Below are 16,342 nucleotides of genomic sequence, written 5' to 3' on the forward strand. Positions count from 1 at the left end.
ATGATATCCTGACGATGTGTTGAATTCGATTAAACCTCACTTTGAACGCTAAAAATCCCTAGAAATGTCAAAAAACTACAAAAAATCACAACTCACAAATCAAGCGATGACGCTCGAAGCAGCTTACGGAAGTAATGACTGGTGCCGGGTGTCATCACTTTGTCGTTGAGTTCAAGACTCTAAGGTGAATTTATTGCAGGCAACACTGATAAATATGTAATAATATTATGAAATAAAATTGATTTTTGAAGGACTACACTCGTAGATTCATAATAAAAATATGAAAACTACAAGGACTCGAACCAACAATCGAAATTGGGTCGTCAAGTGCTGCCACCATGTGATACCTGGCAACCAGTCTTTACATCTTCAGCCGTTGTAAAATGTTTTTTGATAATTTTAGGACACTTATAGTGATTTCTAGCCTTTGCAGTGATGTTTTATCATATCCAACGTAACGGTAGGATAACATATTCAAAGGATTATGCGTGACGATATATAGTAAGTAAAATATCGCTGATTGAAAACTTGAAGCGAGAGATTTTTATTGCAAATGAACTAGAGCATGGCGGATTTAGGTTCAAATTTCCGGTTCTGACTAGCGCCATCAAACGAGTAATTCAAGAACTTGAATTTGTCGATCTGACCAGAAACTAAGTAAACACTCTAGTATCAAAAGATGTCCCATTGGTGATCATCCCTCCCCTTGAAGAAGGGAATGCACATCCAAACAGCCACATCCCCTCCTATCTCTCGACCTTCGATTTCTATCATGGACACCCGGGAATGGACAGCGCTTATCTTTCAGCGTCTAGACTTCATTCAGAATCCAGTTCTAGTTATTTACCTCTGGCATTATTACTGTGTACCGGCATTTTCACACTCCTCTGGTATTTTTACCACCGGCATTATTTACATGGCATTTTCACCTCTGGCATTATTGCTGTCATGTTCCATGTTCAATGATGATCATCAGAATCAGATGGGTGCTCGCGAGTGCATTTACTGTAATCCTCATCCTCTATTACAAATTGATTAACTGTAACCTGAATCCGATATAGAAAGCAACAACGACGAAAATCATAAATTAGGATAATAAAGAATACAGTTGTTTATTATTAATTAGAAATTTAGTTAGTATATGTATATAAAAATGGTATAATCCAGTTGAAAATATGCAAGAGGAAGACATGCCTTTGAGGGGTTTCGCAAGCATGATCCCATCCCTGTAACAAAATATATACTACTACTTTTACAATGACACAAAACCGAGACTATAAATGGTCTACCAACATTCATAAACTTTTTTACTAAATATAAGAGGCAATTAATGTTATTATTACGATGAATAAAATAAACGTGTATAAAAATTTAAAGGCAATTCATTAATGTTAGTAACTGATACGTTAGTAACGCCAGTAATTTTATCTAATTTACACTCAAACCCATTACATGTATTAGAAGGACAACACAAAATTTACAGACGTATGACACGGTATAAAAAATAACAAATTCAATAACACAATATACTTGTTTAAATGAACAAACAGGAAATAACATAGTAACTAATTAAAACTATCCCTGCATAGAGATATACATTCAACACATATAAGGCTAAACAAAAATGATACCTTGTTTCTCCGCAGCGGCCGGGTCATTTTTGTAAAATATCATAAAATTACAGTTCATTTCTATAGCGGCTGGGTCTGTTATGGTGAAATTGATCACGATTTAAAAAAAAGTAATGTATAGGGTAGATAGGCGGCCGGCCGGGTCAACATTTAAGCTCAGCAGAGCAGAGAAACAAGGTATCAATTTTTTTTGGCCTAACATATATCACTATAGAAAAATACAAACGAGAGCAGTCATTCAGTACTCCCACTGCCGCTGGTGGTGCCCGTTCAACGACCAGTCGCCTTCGTGTCGCCGAGGTGGGAGGGGTCTCGCACAATGCGCTTGTAGGCCGTCCCCGCATTAAGCACAAAGGGGTTCGTCATTTTTGTACACACGATTAATGTGCCGGGATCTCGAGCTGGCGTGTGCGAATACCAGCTCGTAAGGCATGCACGCCTGGATCTAGCGACATCTTTTCTGTAATTTGTTTCTGTGCGCAAACACCAGAGCACATATTGTGCACCCATACCATTTCTGAAGGGCGACTGGGCCCAGCGACAGCTTTTAAATAATCTGCTTTCATGCCATCTAATCTAAAATTGAAAGACGGAAATAAATATAATGCGTGGATTATAATCTTAAAATGAACATGTTTTTGAATAGTTAACTTTGATTATGTTAATACGTAGTAGAACTGGTAATGGGAACAGTTGAATGGTCTCCAATAAAACTGATTATAAAAAGAATGTCCGATCGAATAGTTTTGGGAAGAAGTTCGAAGATACGGAAATCTATCACGATGATGGGAGTCGCAAGTTTATCGAGGGTTCAACAGAGCAATCGCACGAACAACAACAAAACTACTTATTTTTTACGATACATTGAACGAGTGCGACAACAAATTATTGGAGACAATTCTTACAGGTGTGAGTCACCGTAGAAAACTCGAAGCGATTCTCATATCAAAAACCCTTTTCCCGAGAGGACCTCATCGATATAGAACTTCACGCGAAAATACCTCTGCAAAAAGAGCAAACTCGGGATGGATCGAGGAGATCAGGGAGGCCAGTCGGAAAAACTTTGATGCATGGAAGGAGTGAATAGCAAGCTTGGGGCAGATACGGGTCCCACGTTGCCTTATACCGTCAAATGTTCATGTAGATTCACTGATGCTAGTGAGTCTGGTGGTTACGGCGTCGTATGATACTTGTGTTGCATAGACGCGCCTGAATAACGGGGTCATACGCCGCATTCTGATGTCTAAAAATCGAGAGTGGCGCCCTTAAAAAAGGTGACAATACCCAGAAATCGTATCTATCCTTAAAACATCTATTTCTCTACGAATCTCTCGATGAAAATATAATCGAACATTATTCCGTGATAAATTTGACCGGTAAAGAATTGGAAAAATTTAACACCGCCTTGAATAAGTCAGCGATCGAAACAATTCAGCTGAGAGTGTGTGGACAGCACCGACTGACGGCGGATAAATGGAGGGAATTCAATAGCATCGGTGCAATGCCAAAACTAAGACGTCTTATCATTGAAGGATCATGGTTTACAAATAAACCGCGTTCTAGCTCAACTGTCGCAGCTGACTGTATTATCAATAGATTTGTGATCAGATGCCGCTGACGCACTTTTTCGGTATGTATCGTCAGATGCGGTAAATCAGAACTATGTCTTACAACAACTTAAAAATGTCTCATCGATTCGTTATTTGGTATTGCTCGTTTATTCCGGAGCGTTGATTGATACACAGGACGATATCAATTTATTCGAGTTTCACAATAATTTAGAAAAGCTAAGAGGGGCTGAACCGGTTCTGTACTGAGGAACAACTTGAAGAGACGTATTTCATGGCCGAAGGAAGTGGTGCGGCACATTTTTACATCTCTATTGTTTTTTTTTTGGACTGACCTTGTAGAACTTTGATGAGAGTTTTGGCCATATAAGTCCCTGAGTGATTGACTTTTTGTGTTTTTGACAATAAACATCTGCCAATCGCCCCAGTTACGCACCGAGGGTTGTTTACACAAAAATAAAAAGCACCATACTTCCAAATAAATTCTGGCGTGAGTTAGAACCGAGAAATGGGTTAGAAGCACACTTGTGTGTGTGTCGACTAATGCATTATAAACAAAACTGACATTTTGGCCGAGGGGTATTTAAAGCTGCAGTTAGTGAAAGGTCATTTAGTGCTTTGCGAAGAGTCTAGACATATCTAAAGGTCAACTATGACACAATCAAGACTTAACCATGTGATGATGATGCATGTCCACAAAGACTGGTCATTGTTCAAACAAAGTATTGTTTTAAATCAGATCATGGATTTCACGGATTTTCATATAATACATTCACTATAATATTGCGAAGTAAAATAATACGTTTAAAAAGTTATTTTTAACGTATTGTAGATGTATGTAACTATCAGTAGCGAGTCCATGTATCTCATCATAATCAATCTCTATGTATCTCTTCATCAAGCAAAATAAAAGTAAAAGGACTCGCTACTGATAGTAACGGGTATCTGTTTGTACTCGTGTGAAGATAAACAGCAAATTATACCAGAAAAAAATATAAAGATCAGCAAAAGCTGTTAGAAGAAAGTCCCAACATCTACATACAGTCATTTAGAGACGTTTATGTTTTACGTTTACTAGAAAACAGTTTGATCAATATAAACCAAGTGAAGGAGTATCAGCTCCCGGATAGAGGTTACAGTTATATCTTGGATTACTCCAAGGTTATATCAACTGTTTAGATGTTGATTCAAAGGGACGCATGTTCATTGACTGCACTCATTCTCATAGATTGTTGTTTCTAACAGCTGAAGCAAAACTGATAAGTATTATCTATATGAAACATTGTGGACTAACATTTGGTCCATGTGCGGGGGGGGGGGGGGGGGGGAACCCCGTGTGTTATTAGTGATAAACATGTATTACTATCGGTATGCTCTGAGACTGATACCAGAGGAGTTGTGATCACTATCAAATATAATGATCACAGGTTTAAAGATCTTAAACTGCGAATAGTTAGCCAGTTGCTCAAAAGTTGGTTGAAGATAACCAGTGGATAGATGCCATAGTAACAATGAACTTTTAATTGTCACCACGTCAACTATCCACTGGTAAACTCTAACCAACCTTTGAGCAACTGCAGCCCCTGAACTCAAGTGTGTGACAGCAACACTGTAGTTATCTTTCACTACGATAACTGATATATAGAATGTATCATTTAATAATGATTTATATGCAGTACTGTTCCGTAAGACGAGTGCTCAGGACACATGACCTGATCAATTAAAGTCCTGTGTGCTGGTCATATGGTCAGTACTGATAATAATGATAGTATTTTAATGTCTATATCAACCTGACTTGAGAGCATTCCGGGTGGCCTAGCTCAGTCAGTTTTGGTAGTACATACCTGATAGAAGTCTTATTAGGACCAGAGGCGGCCTAAATCATCAGTTTTTAATCCATTTGAAACTGTATTGAAGGATATCCAAAAAGTCTTCACTGAAAGGAGTTGAATGAAGAGATGTGACTCCATGATTTGAAAGTTTAACAATATGTTTCCATGCCTACGTACCAAACTTCAGTTGGTAGGCATGGAGACATATTGTTAAACTTTCAAATCATGGAGTCTCTTTTTTCTCTCATGAACCCCTCTCAATGCAGACTTTTTGGATATCCTTCAATACAGTTTAAAGTGGATTAAAAAACGATATTTTAGTTCAGCTGCCAATGCGTTCTGTTCCTAGGGAGGGTTTCAGTACAGAAAGAGATCGAAAGTGGTGGGAGAGTACTCCGCACATATGCAGGAGTGAGAATTGTATTAACTAAGTGAGTGAGTAGATAGTTATCTACTCACTCACTTAGTTATTAATAATCATGTCACTCATCATTTATTTATAATTACTCTTCTCACCCAGTTCTATAAATACTGTTGTTTTTCTATTGACTACACTCATTCACCTGATGAAGCTTCTATTCATTAGAAGCGAAAGCTCGTGCGTCTAATAAATAGTTAACTGATACAGTACTACTCCGTCTTAAGATAGGAGTAGGTATGCAGGAGTGAGAATTGTATTATAAGCTGATGTTAGAATAAAGGAAGAAATATAGACCGACGAGAAGTCGTTAGTATTAATCTAGAGACAGTGGAATATGATCAAACACCCGAGAACGGATTAACCATAACCGCTGAACTAACAAACACAACAAGGAATGGAGAACACAACACAACGCAACGCAACACAACACAACACAACACAACACAACACAACACAACACAACACAACACAACACAACACAACACAACACAACACCACGTGATAAACAGAAGTTATTGATAGTTTGCAAAACTCAGCACCAGCAGTGTTATTCTACGTGTATTGCTGTATAAAAGTTTTATGATTATAGAGGGTAGACTGTATAACCTAATGTCCACAACCTAGTGTAAATTATATCTAAAGTACGCATTTAGCGGGAGTTCAATGAAATATTACATCAAAGTTCTTTAGCAACCCTTCAAGTGACGTTTCCACATGTAACACTGCTAGGGATGTTAAAGCCGTCATTGTAAATGATGTGTTCAAAAAGAATCATTTTGTTTAATTGACCTCAGACTATTCTAGTTATTGTTTGTATATAGTTTTGATGAAATTGAATGTATATTCGTAATGTATAACCTATTTTCGACATTATAATCTTGATTTCGATATCTTTTTTTGTATCGATATACATTTCGTAAGAGGTAAAATAAAAAAGAGAAAGAGTGAAATAGCAAAACAGATTTTCGATTTTCATATATGTTGATTAAACTGTCATATCCAAACATTTTGTTTGTCCACAACCTAGTGTAAATTATATCTAAAGTCATTGTAAATGGAACCCTACAGAGGTTGTCGCATTAGTCACGACCCCTACAGAAGATACCTACATTGTCGCAGGTGTCACGACCCCTACATAAGATACCTACATTGTCGCAGTAGTCACAAACCCTACAGAAGATACCTACTACTTCCGTCTAGATTAAACTGTCATATCCAAACTGTTTGTTTGTTTGTTTGTATTTATCTGTGTACAAAGCAAGCAGGATGTCTACAGTGCTGTAAAAACTGGCCTAGCTAGAAACGGTCGCGCAATCAACAACACGGACTGAAGGAAGGATCAATGAACACTATCTATAGGCTGTATATAGTAATGAATGATGATAATCAGATGGAGATGTACATAGAGATTGATGCCGAGATACGAGGACTCGATACTGATAGTAACGGGTATTTGTTAGTGCTCGTGCAGAAACGTGAGAAAATATAAAAATCAGAAAAAAACAGATAGAAGAAAACATCACCGATATCCTACCCACCGATATCCTACCCAGAGTGTCTCGATTTACGTTCCATGCTGCTCTTAAAAGTCGTTTTTCATATCAATGAATAAGGAAACGCCACTATAACCGCCGGTTATCGCTTCCGCGGGTACCGAACCCGCACGCCAACACAAACCCCGGCCGCAAAAAGTTCACCGGTCTCATTACATCACCGACGATTTCTGGGGTGGACAGGTTCTCGCTTAGCGCCCACCAGTCTATATATCTGATCAATCAAATGCATTTTCATCGGAAAGAGGTTTGCTCTATTGATATCGCGCATCCGATTGGTTAGATATATAGACTGATTTTCATGTACTTACCGATGGTTCCATTAGGTCCATGTCCCGAAATTCCTGAACTTGGGAGACGATTTCCACATCTTACAATGATTTCTACTTCATGATTTCTTCTGAAATATCAGAGTCCATTTTTTAATAAGACAGAATCCTTACTGTCTGTCACACCTGCTCTCCGAGCGACGTTTTGGTCCGTAATTTTGTTAATAATCGGTTTATCTCTAAATATTATGCATCAATTTGTTCAGTAAGGAATTTGCATTCAGAAATAAATCATGAAGTGGCATAGATTTGTTTGTATTTTCATCTATCAGCGATAGTATACCTAGGAATTTCGATATGCTAATGAGCAGGTGATGACGTCGCTGTAACGTTTCCGAGCGTCCGCGGAGCTGATTTTTCAGCATTACGCGAGCGTATGCCGAGTAAACTATCGCTCATAAATGAAAACAAAAACAACTTTAGTGAAAATTGTTGTTTATTTCTGAATGCGAATTCCTCAGTGAACAAATTGATGCGTAATAAAGGTAGATAAACTAGTTATAAACGCACGGAGAGCAGGTGTGACAGACAGTAGGTAAGATAAGATAAGATGAGATAAGATTTGCCTCCTATAAATCCATATTTGCTGCTTACACTCTTAACAAATGGTTCTTCAGGGGATTCTTCACAGAACCTACAGGTTCTTCGCAGAACCGTTGGCCCTTTGAATTGGTTTTTCACGACTTCGAGGGGAACTTGGTCGTGTAAAAGGTTCTTTGAACCCATCATTTAGTAATGATAGACCATATTTTTTTTAATAGATTTTCCCTCTAGATTTAGAGATAGGGTCCATGTCAAAAACTCGACGAGGAGACACTGACAATTTGCAGCACTGCGTTTATAGTCTCTAAAGATTTACAAGAAGCCCTAAAAAGACACTTTCTAGAACCCTTATTTGGATATATCTTAGGTTTTTCGAAAATCCCCTAGGTTCTTCAATGAACCTTTCATTGCATAAGGGATGGTTCTTTGAGGAACCTTTGTCCGAGTGAATGGGGTTCTTTCAATGGGGTTCTGCGAAGAACTCTGTGGTCACAATATCTAGGAGTCATATAGAAGAGTTTAAGGAAAATAATGTAAACAGTTTGATAGATCAACTGTTTAGATGCTGACACACAAGGCCGGATGTTTGTTTACTGGTAGCGTGCGGATTGGCTACCAACAGCTAAAGCGTAACAGATCAGTTTTATCATGGACTCTTAACTCGTTTTCAGAGTCCATGGTTTTATTAATATGAAAGATTGCAGACCAGCATTTAATCCACTGTTTCAGGATTCCAGTATGTTATCAGTGATAAACATGTTAAACTATCTGAGATTGATAACAGAGGAGCTGTTATTCCTATCAGGTACGATGATCTGGGGACCAGCAGTTCAAAGGTTGGTTGACGATAACCTCAGCGGATAGATAACATAGTGACGATCGACTTTTAATTGTCTCTATGTCAACTATCCACTGGTGAACCCGGGTTTGACAACTCTTGAGCAACTGGTAGTATTAGATATAATGATCACGCGCGTTAAGTGGTGGACTCTACACATCACGTCAGATACATAAAGCGATAAGAGTAAGAAACAGCACTCACTGAGAGTCTATCATATGAACGCTATAATTTAATCCCCCCCCCCCCCGATTCAGGAGACAAAGTTTTTAAAGGAATATATGCTGCAAGAATATTGCGAATAATATATATATATATATATCAATATTGCGAATCCACTCGATTATGAATGGATTAAAACTTGTCACATGATTACATCTGAAGACATAGATCAGTCGCGATACTTTCACATAAGATAGAGTGGAAATTCTGTCTTGAAAGCGCAAAACCTTTAAGGCAATATTCATAAATCCTGCCGACATTCCTATAGTATCGGTATCAACCGATATCGGCGACCATATAATCAGAGTTGCTGATAAATATCATCCCAAGGCTGAAAAGCTTTCATCTCAAAAGACGACGGAATATCCATCCGTTTAAGTTTAATAAACTCACGGATATTCGATAGAAATTTTACCTGTGGAGAATTAAAAGATTTTAAAATCATTTGAGATCGGAACAATGTTGAGCTCCATGGGAACAAGCTGATGGTAGAAATCATCCTTACAAACTGTCTTACGATTTATGCAAAAGCAACACGATGTAAAACCTATAACAAGATGGCGCAGATATTGGAGTAGAGATAATATAGGATGCTACAGGATGGACTAGTCAGCAGAAGGAAACGCAAGACTGGCCAATACGCGCGCGGCGTTGCACGGGTAGTACTCTTGTCACAATGGCGGCGGCAAGTTCGGCTCCTCCAAGGAAGAAAAGGAAGCATGAAAATGAAACTACTTCGGTCGTTGGGACATTGCCCGACGGGGCAAGGGTCGATGGTACAAGGATTTTTTTTGGAGAAGAGAATGAGAATTAATTCCAAAAGGAAAATATTAGTCTCTGAAATAAGCAATGACTTTCATAGAGAACAACCCTATAAACAATCAGTCGGACAGGGTCCAGTGAATAAATATTCTGGGGATTTGAATTAATATCGCAGGGCTTTGAATGGATGCCATCATGATGTCAAGGCTTTCCTCCACTAAAAATCACTCATCAATAATATCCAGGATAACCTGATCGAACAATTCGCCGGACAAAATAGGGTACGGATCTTGGAAATGGAATCTGCATTACGTGCTATGAGTGATTTACCTCGGTGCTAGAGGTTTCTGCACAGTATTCTAAGGAGGTACACAAATGGCTGGCCTGCGTACGGAATCTAATTGATGAGTATCGGCCGATCAATCTAGGACCATCGCACCTAATTTTCCAAAACAATCGGTACAATTCGAGATCTTCCTACGCATTATTTTGGATTCACGATTTCATATTCGAATCCAGGGCATTACTATCAAGTGCGAAACGTTCTCTATACGAGGACTGACAAGGCGATATATATCAACGTCAAATTTTCGATATCAGAAACCAGCACTATTTTTACCGACTATTCCGTTTCTGCAATGCCCGTGCCGGTCGATGCGCACAATTGCACCTTGATAAAAAACCTTCCAGACTATATCGGTGTCTCCCATTCTGGTGATTTTTATACGGAATTTAATTCCAAACAATTCCTACAGCGTGAAGGAAAGGGTATTAAAGTCTGTCCCACTGCACTGCACTGTTCACGAGCCGTTCCGTCGTGTGCCAGTGGAACCATAAACACATAATGCAATTTTGCGATATAAGTTACCAGGAGTCAGGCTTGTTTGACGGGGGGAGGAGAGAGGCCTCTTGGTCAATGGCCTGCCCTGATAAACCTGCACAAGCTTTCCTGTACCATGTGTCTGATACGATTACCATGCGGTTGCGGAATCACATCAGCCACATTCAAAGTTCAAGTGACGTTTCCACATGTAACACTACTAGGGATAAAATAAGTAGTAGATTTCCAAATCTAAAGGGGAGATCAGAGACACAGAGAAATATTTCGTATCCGTTTTCTTCGTATTTCATTGTATTATTGTGCAATCGTCGCTGTTTGTCTCATCGGGATTTTCTTACTAGGAAATGAATAATAATATCATAACAGCAGCTACGTATTGTTTTCAACGGTCGTTGAATTATGATCGAGCCCGTATTAGAATTATATCTATTTGAACTCAGTACAACCTTAGTTTTGGGTTGCCATAACAAGAATTAGACAAACGCTCGCTGACGATGCAGTCTGGCGAGTGGCTAATATAAGGAGGGTCCCCGAAATCTAAGGGGGAGATCGGAGACACCAGAAGACGAAACTGGAGAATAGAAATAAAAGCTATATTTTTCACTGGAGAAGAATCTTCATTTACTATCAATAGGATTAGGATGGATTGGTCAGTTTTACAGGGAAACGCTAGACTGGCCAATACGCTCGACGTTGCACGGGAAAGAGGGTCGACGCACGCAGAAGTGTACTGTAACGATAATAAATACTCAAAAGAAGGATCGAGGAAATTCAGGATTCGAACCCGTTTGTTTTAAGAGTAATTGTTACATCTGTGATTATATCGGCGACAATGTAATCAGAGTTGCTGATAAATATCATCCCGAGGTAAAAAAGCTTTCATCTCAAAAGATGACGGAATATCCATCGAGTTTTACGCGAGGATATTCGATAAAATTTGACCGGTGAGGAATGAATGATTTTAACAATGCGTTAAAATCAGCAGAGATCGAAACAATGTTGGAGCTCCCAGGTATAGAATTTTTCTAAGATAATCTTATACAAGATTTATTTATTGATGTAGAAATTGAGGCAAGTACAAAAGAAAATGGGGAATTACTATATCGGATGATTTTTGATGATTATAATTTTAAAGAAACACATTCATCTGAAGATTTAGATTCAATGATGATGATGAAATTTTAAATGTTCCTAGAGAATTGGATGTTTGTATAGTGCGTAAAGGTAATCTCAAAAGATGACAGAATATAAATCAGGTTTAATCAACGCAAGGATATTCGATAGAAATTCAACCTGCGAAGAATTCAAGAATTTAACACTGCATTAAAATCTTCAGAGAACGGAACAATATCGAGCTCTATCGGAACAAACTGACCGCAGAAATCATCGACCTGACAATAATACATAGTCAAAAGAAGGATTGTGGAGATTTCGGATTCGAACCCCTTTGTTAGAAATCAATCGATCTAAAAAAACCATGTTTATGGTCATCGATAGGAACAGGGGAGTTCAGATAAGAGAATGCAAGTGGATGGCCGAAGCAACTGAAATCCGACGAAGAAAAAATGGCGTATATAGCTGATTTTAAGGAAAGGAAAAGACCTCAACTATGTCAAAAACTAACGCTGAATTCAATGTGGGGGGGGGGGGGGCAGATGTCCTACTGATTCCCCTGGTGGTGAACACACTAATGTAGAAATACAAAATGATACAAATGGTTTCAGTCCTCGTAGCTACTTGCAAGCTGCTGCTCAGACGATTGTTTTTGCGTTTTTACAGGCTAACAGACATGACATATCGGCGACAATGTAATCAGAGTTGCTGATAAATATCATCCCGAGGTAAAAAAGCTTTCATCTAAAAAGATGACGGAATATCCATCGAGTTTTACGCGAGGATATTCGATCAAATTTTACCGGTGAGGAATGAATGATTTTAACAATGCGTTAAAATCAGCAGAGATCGAAACAATGTTGGAGCTCCCAGGTATAGAATTTTTCTAAGATAATCTTATACAAGATTTATTTATTGATGTAGAAATTGAGGCAGGTACAAAAGAAAATGGGGAATTACTATATCGGATGATTTTTGATGATTATAATTTTAAAGAAACACATTCATCTGAAGATTTAGATTCAATGATGATGATGAAATTTTAAATGTTCCTAGAGAATTGGATGTTTGTATAGTGCGTAAAGGTAATCTCAAAAGATGACAGAATATGCATCAGGTTTAGTCAACCTGCGAAGAATTCAAGAATTTAACACTGCAATAAAATCTTCAGAGAACGGAACAATATCGAGCTCTATCGGAACAAACTGACCGCAGAAATCATCGACCTGACAATAGTACATAGTCAAAAGAAGGATTGTGGAGATTTCGGATTCGAACCCCTTTGTTAGAAATCAATCGATCTAAAAAAACCATGTTTATGGTCATCGATAGGAACAGGGGAGTTCAGATAAGAGAATGCAAGTGGATGGCCGAAGCAACTGAAATCCGACGAAGAAAGAATGGCGTATATAGCTGATTTTAAGGAAAGGAAAAGACCTCAACTATGTCAAAAACTAACGCTGAATTCAATGTGGGGGGGGGGGGGCAGATGTCCTACTGATTCCCCTGGTGGTGAACACACTAATGTAGAAATAAAAAATGATACAAATGGTTTCAGTCCTTGTAGCTACTTGCAAACTGCTGCTCAGACGATTGTTTTTGCGTTTTTACAGGCTAACAGACATGACATATCGGCGACAATGTAATCAGAGTTGCTGATAAATATCATCCCGAGGTAAAAAAGCTTTCATCTAAAAAGATGACGGAATATCCATCGAGTTTTACGCGAGGATATTCGATCAAATTTTACCGGTGAGGAATGAATGATTTTAACAATGCGTTAAAATCAGCAGAGATCGAAACAATGTTGGAGCTCCCAGGTATAGAATTTTTCTAAGATAATCTTATACAAGATTTATTTATTGATGTAGAAATTGAGGCAGGTACAAAAGAAAATGGGGAATTACTATATCGGATGATTTTTGATGATTATAATTTTAAAGAAACACATTCATCTGAAGATTTAGATTCAATGATGATGATGAAATTTTAAATGTTCCTAGAGAATTGGATGTTTGTATAGTGCGTAAAGGTAATCTCAAAAGATGACAGAATATGCATCAGGTTTAGTCAACCTGCGAAGAATTCAAGAATTTAACACTGCAATAAAATCTTCAGAGAACGGAACAATATCGAGCTCTATCGGAACAAACTGACCGCAGAAATCATCGACCTGACAATAGTACATAGTCAAAAGAAGGATTGTGGAGATTTCGGATTCGAACCCCTTTGTTAGAAATCAATCGATCTAAAAAACCATGTTTATGGTCATCGATAGGAACAGGGGAGTTCAGATAAGAGAATGCAAGTGGATTGCCGAAGCAACTGAAATCCGACGAAGAAAGAATGGCGTATATAGCTGATTTTAAGGAAAGGAAAAGACCTCAACTATGTCAAAAACTAACGCTGAATTCAATGTGGGGGGGGGGCAGATGTCCTACTGATTCCCCTGGTGGTGAACACACTAATGTAGAAATAAAAAATGATACAAATGGTTTCAGTCCTTGTAGCTACTTGCAAACTGCTGCTCAGACGATTGTTTTTGCGTTTTTACAGGCTAACAGACATGATTATCAAATTTTCGGGAATTGTTTGAATAAAGGGTTTGCACTTTTTCATTCGACACAAACTGTAGATATTTCTTGGACCTCTCGGATTAAAGAAAACATATCTATTAGTGCTGGGTACTAGTTTTATATCAAAATCAACAAGCAAATCATCTTTGGGATTATATAATTTTCGGGAATTATTTGAATAAAGGGTTTGCACTTTTTCAGTCTACACAAACTGTAGATATTTCTTGGACCTCTAGGCTAAAAGAAAACATATCTATTAGTGCCGGGTATGATCGAAAAATTAGAAGAATTCAATGAATTCCTGCGCAGATCAGGAAAATTATTCTCGTTTAAAAAATTCCAATTATTGAGTTTATCATTTGCTAATGTTATTAAACATTTGAATGAAATCGAGAAATCGCACCAAGACACTTTGAATTCGTTGGTTCATTTTCCCAGACCCTAAATTTAATGGTAAGCGCCCCAAATACCGAGGATCATGACCCTAACCCAATAAATGGAAGACGGTGATAGTTGGGTGGGCCGGGTTGACAAGCTAGGGGTAGCTTTATACTAGGGTGTCCTTGAGACGGAGCCGAAGGCGAAGGCCGGGGTCAGCGCCACCAGGTGGCTGACCTAATTCCCCGTGACCCCTCCGCGTCGCAAAGGTCAAAGGTCACCCCCGGTTCACTCCCCGATGTCAAAGGGTCACGTGGAGGTGGAGCCACCTACCAAGGTCACGCCCGCCAGCGCCACCCAAGGTCAACCCACCCTTCGAAAGCCCCCCCAAGGCCCCTAGCAAGCCTTTGGGGGCAGGAGATAGGGGGGGTGACCTTCACGGACAAGCGGGGTCCGGCAAAACGCTTTTAGGGAAGATATTATTCCCTAGCAACATAGCTTCAATGATGCCGACTGATAGCGAGGGGGTGGGTGCCTGCGAGATGAGCACGAGACATCGCATATTTAAAGTCGATGATGCGGGTGACTCGTTTTGGAATAATAGCCGCATCCTTTCCATGGTGCTCGCTATGTTTCAATCGGAGTGGGAAGCGAAGGTGCACAGCACGAAGCAAAAGAACCAAGCGTGCGTCACCTTCGTAACCACCAATGAGAAGACCCCCCTGCAACGCTTTGCGGGGGCTGTTGATACAGAGGCGGTGGAGAGGAGGTTCCTAGTAGTTAAATTCAAGGGTCAGATGAAGACCAATCGATTTAGGGCCCGAGTTATGCGAGCAGGTATATGTAAAACTGATTGAAAGAGCTTTGCTCGGTAGTAATTTATTACAGATCAATACGATAAATTCACAGACAATGTTGTTACCACGCATGAATTAATGAGACAGTATGAAATAGAAAAAGAAATGGATACCGAATCAGAGGGGGGGGGGGGGGGGGGCAGAAGTTGAAATTGAGCCACCTGTTGTAACATTTCAAGAGCCTGAATCATTACCACAGGCGCAGGATATTGACATGCAACAGATTAATGCTATGTTAGAACAAATGGAAGCGAATAGAAACAGTTCGGAATTAACGGACTCTGTATTAAATGAAATTTTTGATTGGAATGTAAACAATGATCAATAAAAATATGATATAACTGTATTTCAATGTGTTGACCAAGTTAATTCGGATCGAGAAAAGGTGGGCCGGGTCGGCCGAGAGGAAAACTTTATACTAGGGAGCAGAGGATAGAAACAAAGGAAGGACCCGATCCACTATGCATGGGAAGTAAAGAAGTGGGCCATGGACCAGATCCATGTTGATTTTGACGATATCTTGATTCATCTTAAATCAGGAAATAATATCACAAAAAAGAAGACGGGTATTGATAAGCAAAGAACTGAGCGAATATACCGCCGACTCCTGAATTGGCAATCAAAAAGCTATACTGTGGATGGAGTGGACCACGCAATGTACGGCGTGGAGATACTCCATGTCCCACATAAAGATGTGGAAGAAACCAGGATCGTCTATTTCCCTGGTGTTCGCTCCCTCATCATTCCATAAAGGAGCGAGGTGGAAGACATTCGAATGTTCTACGGCGCGAGTGCGGTGAACAATCTTGCAAATGTGATCAATATATCGACAAAATATACGGGGTTCACACAAAACAATACGAACGTGATTCGTAAGT

At 39.1% G+C, this 16,342-nt stretch overlaps 1 long non-coding RNA gene across 1 annotated transcript; it reads right to left on the reverse strand.

Moving 5' to 3' along the window:
- Positions 1-1,421: 1,421 nt before the first annotated feature.
- On the reverse strand, positions 1,422-15,924 carry LOC141909504 (uncharacterized). Its single transcript, XR_012619750.1, has 2 exons — positions 7,317-15,924; positions 1,422-2,207 (listed from the first exon to the last, which is right to left on the reverse strand). It is a non-coding gene; the product is annotated as an uncharacterized LOC141909504 (long non-coding RNA).
- Positions 15,925-16,342: the final 418 nt, after the last annotated feature.

The sequence above is a fragment of the Tubulanus polymorphus genome, chromosome 8 (genome assembly GCF_964204645.1).
Source record: "Tubulanus polymorphus chromosome 8, tnTubPoly1.2, whole genome shotgun sequence".
Lineage (NCBI taxonomy): Eukaryota > Metazoa > Nemertea > Palaeonemertea > Tubulaniformes > Tubulanidae > Tubulanus > Tubulanus polymorphus.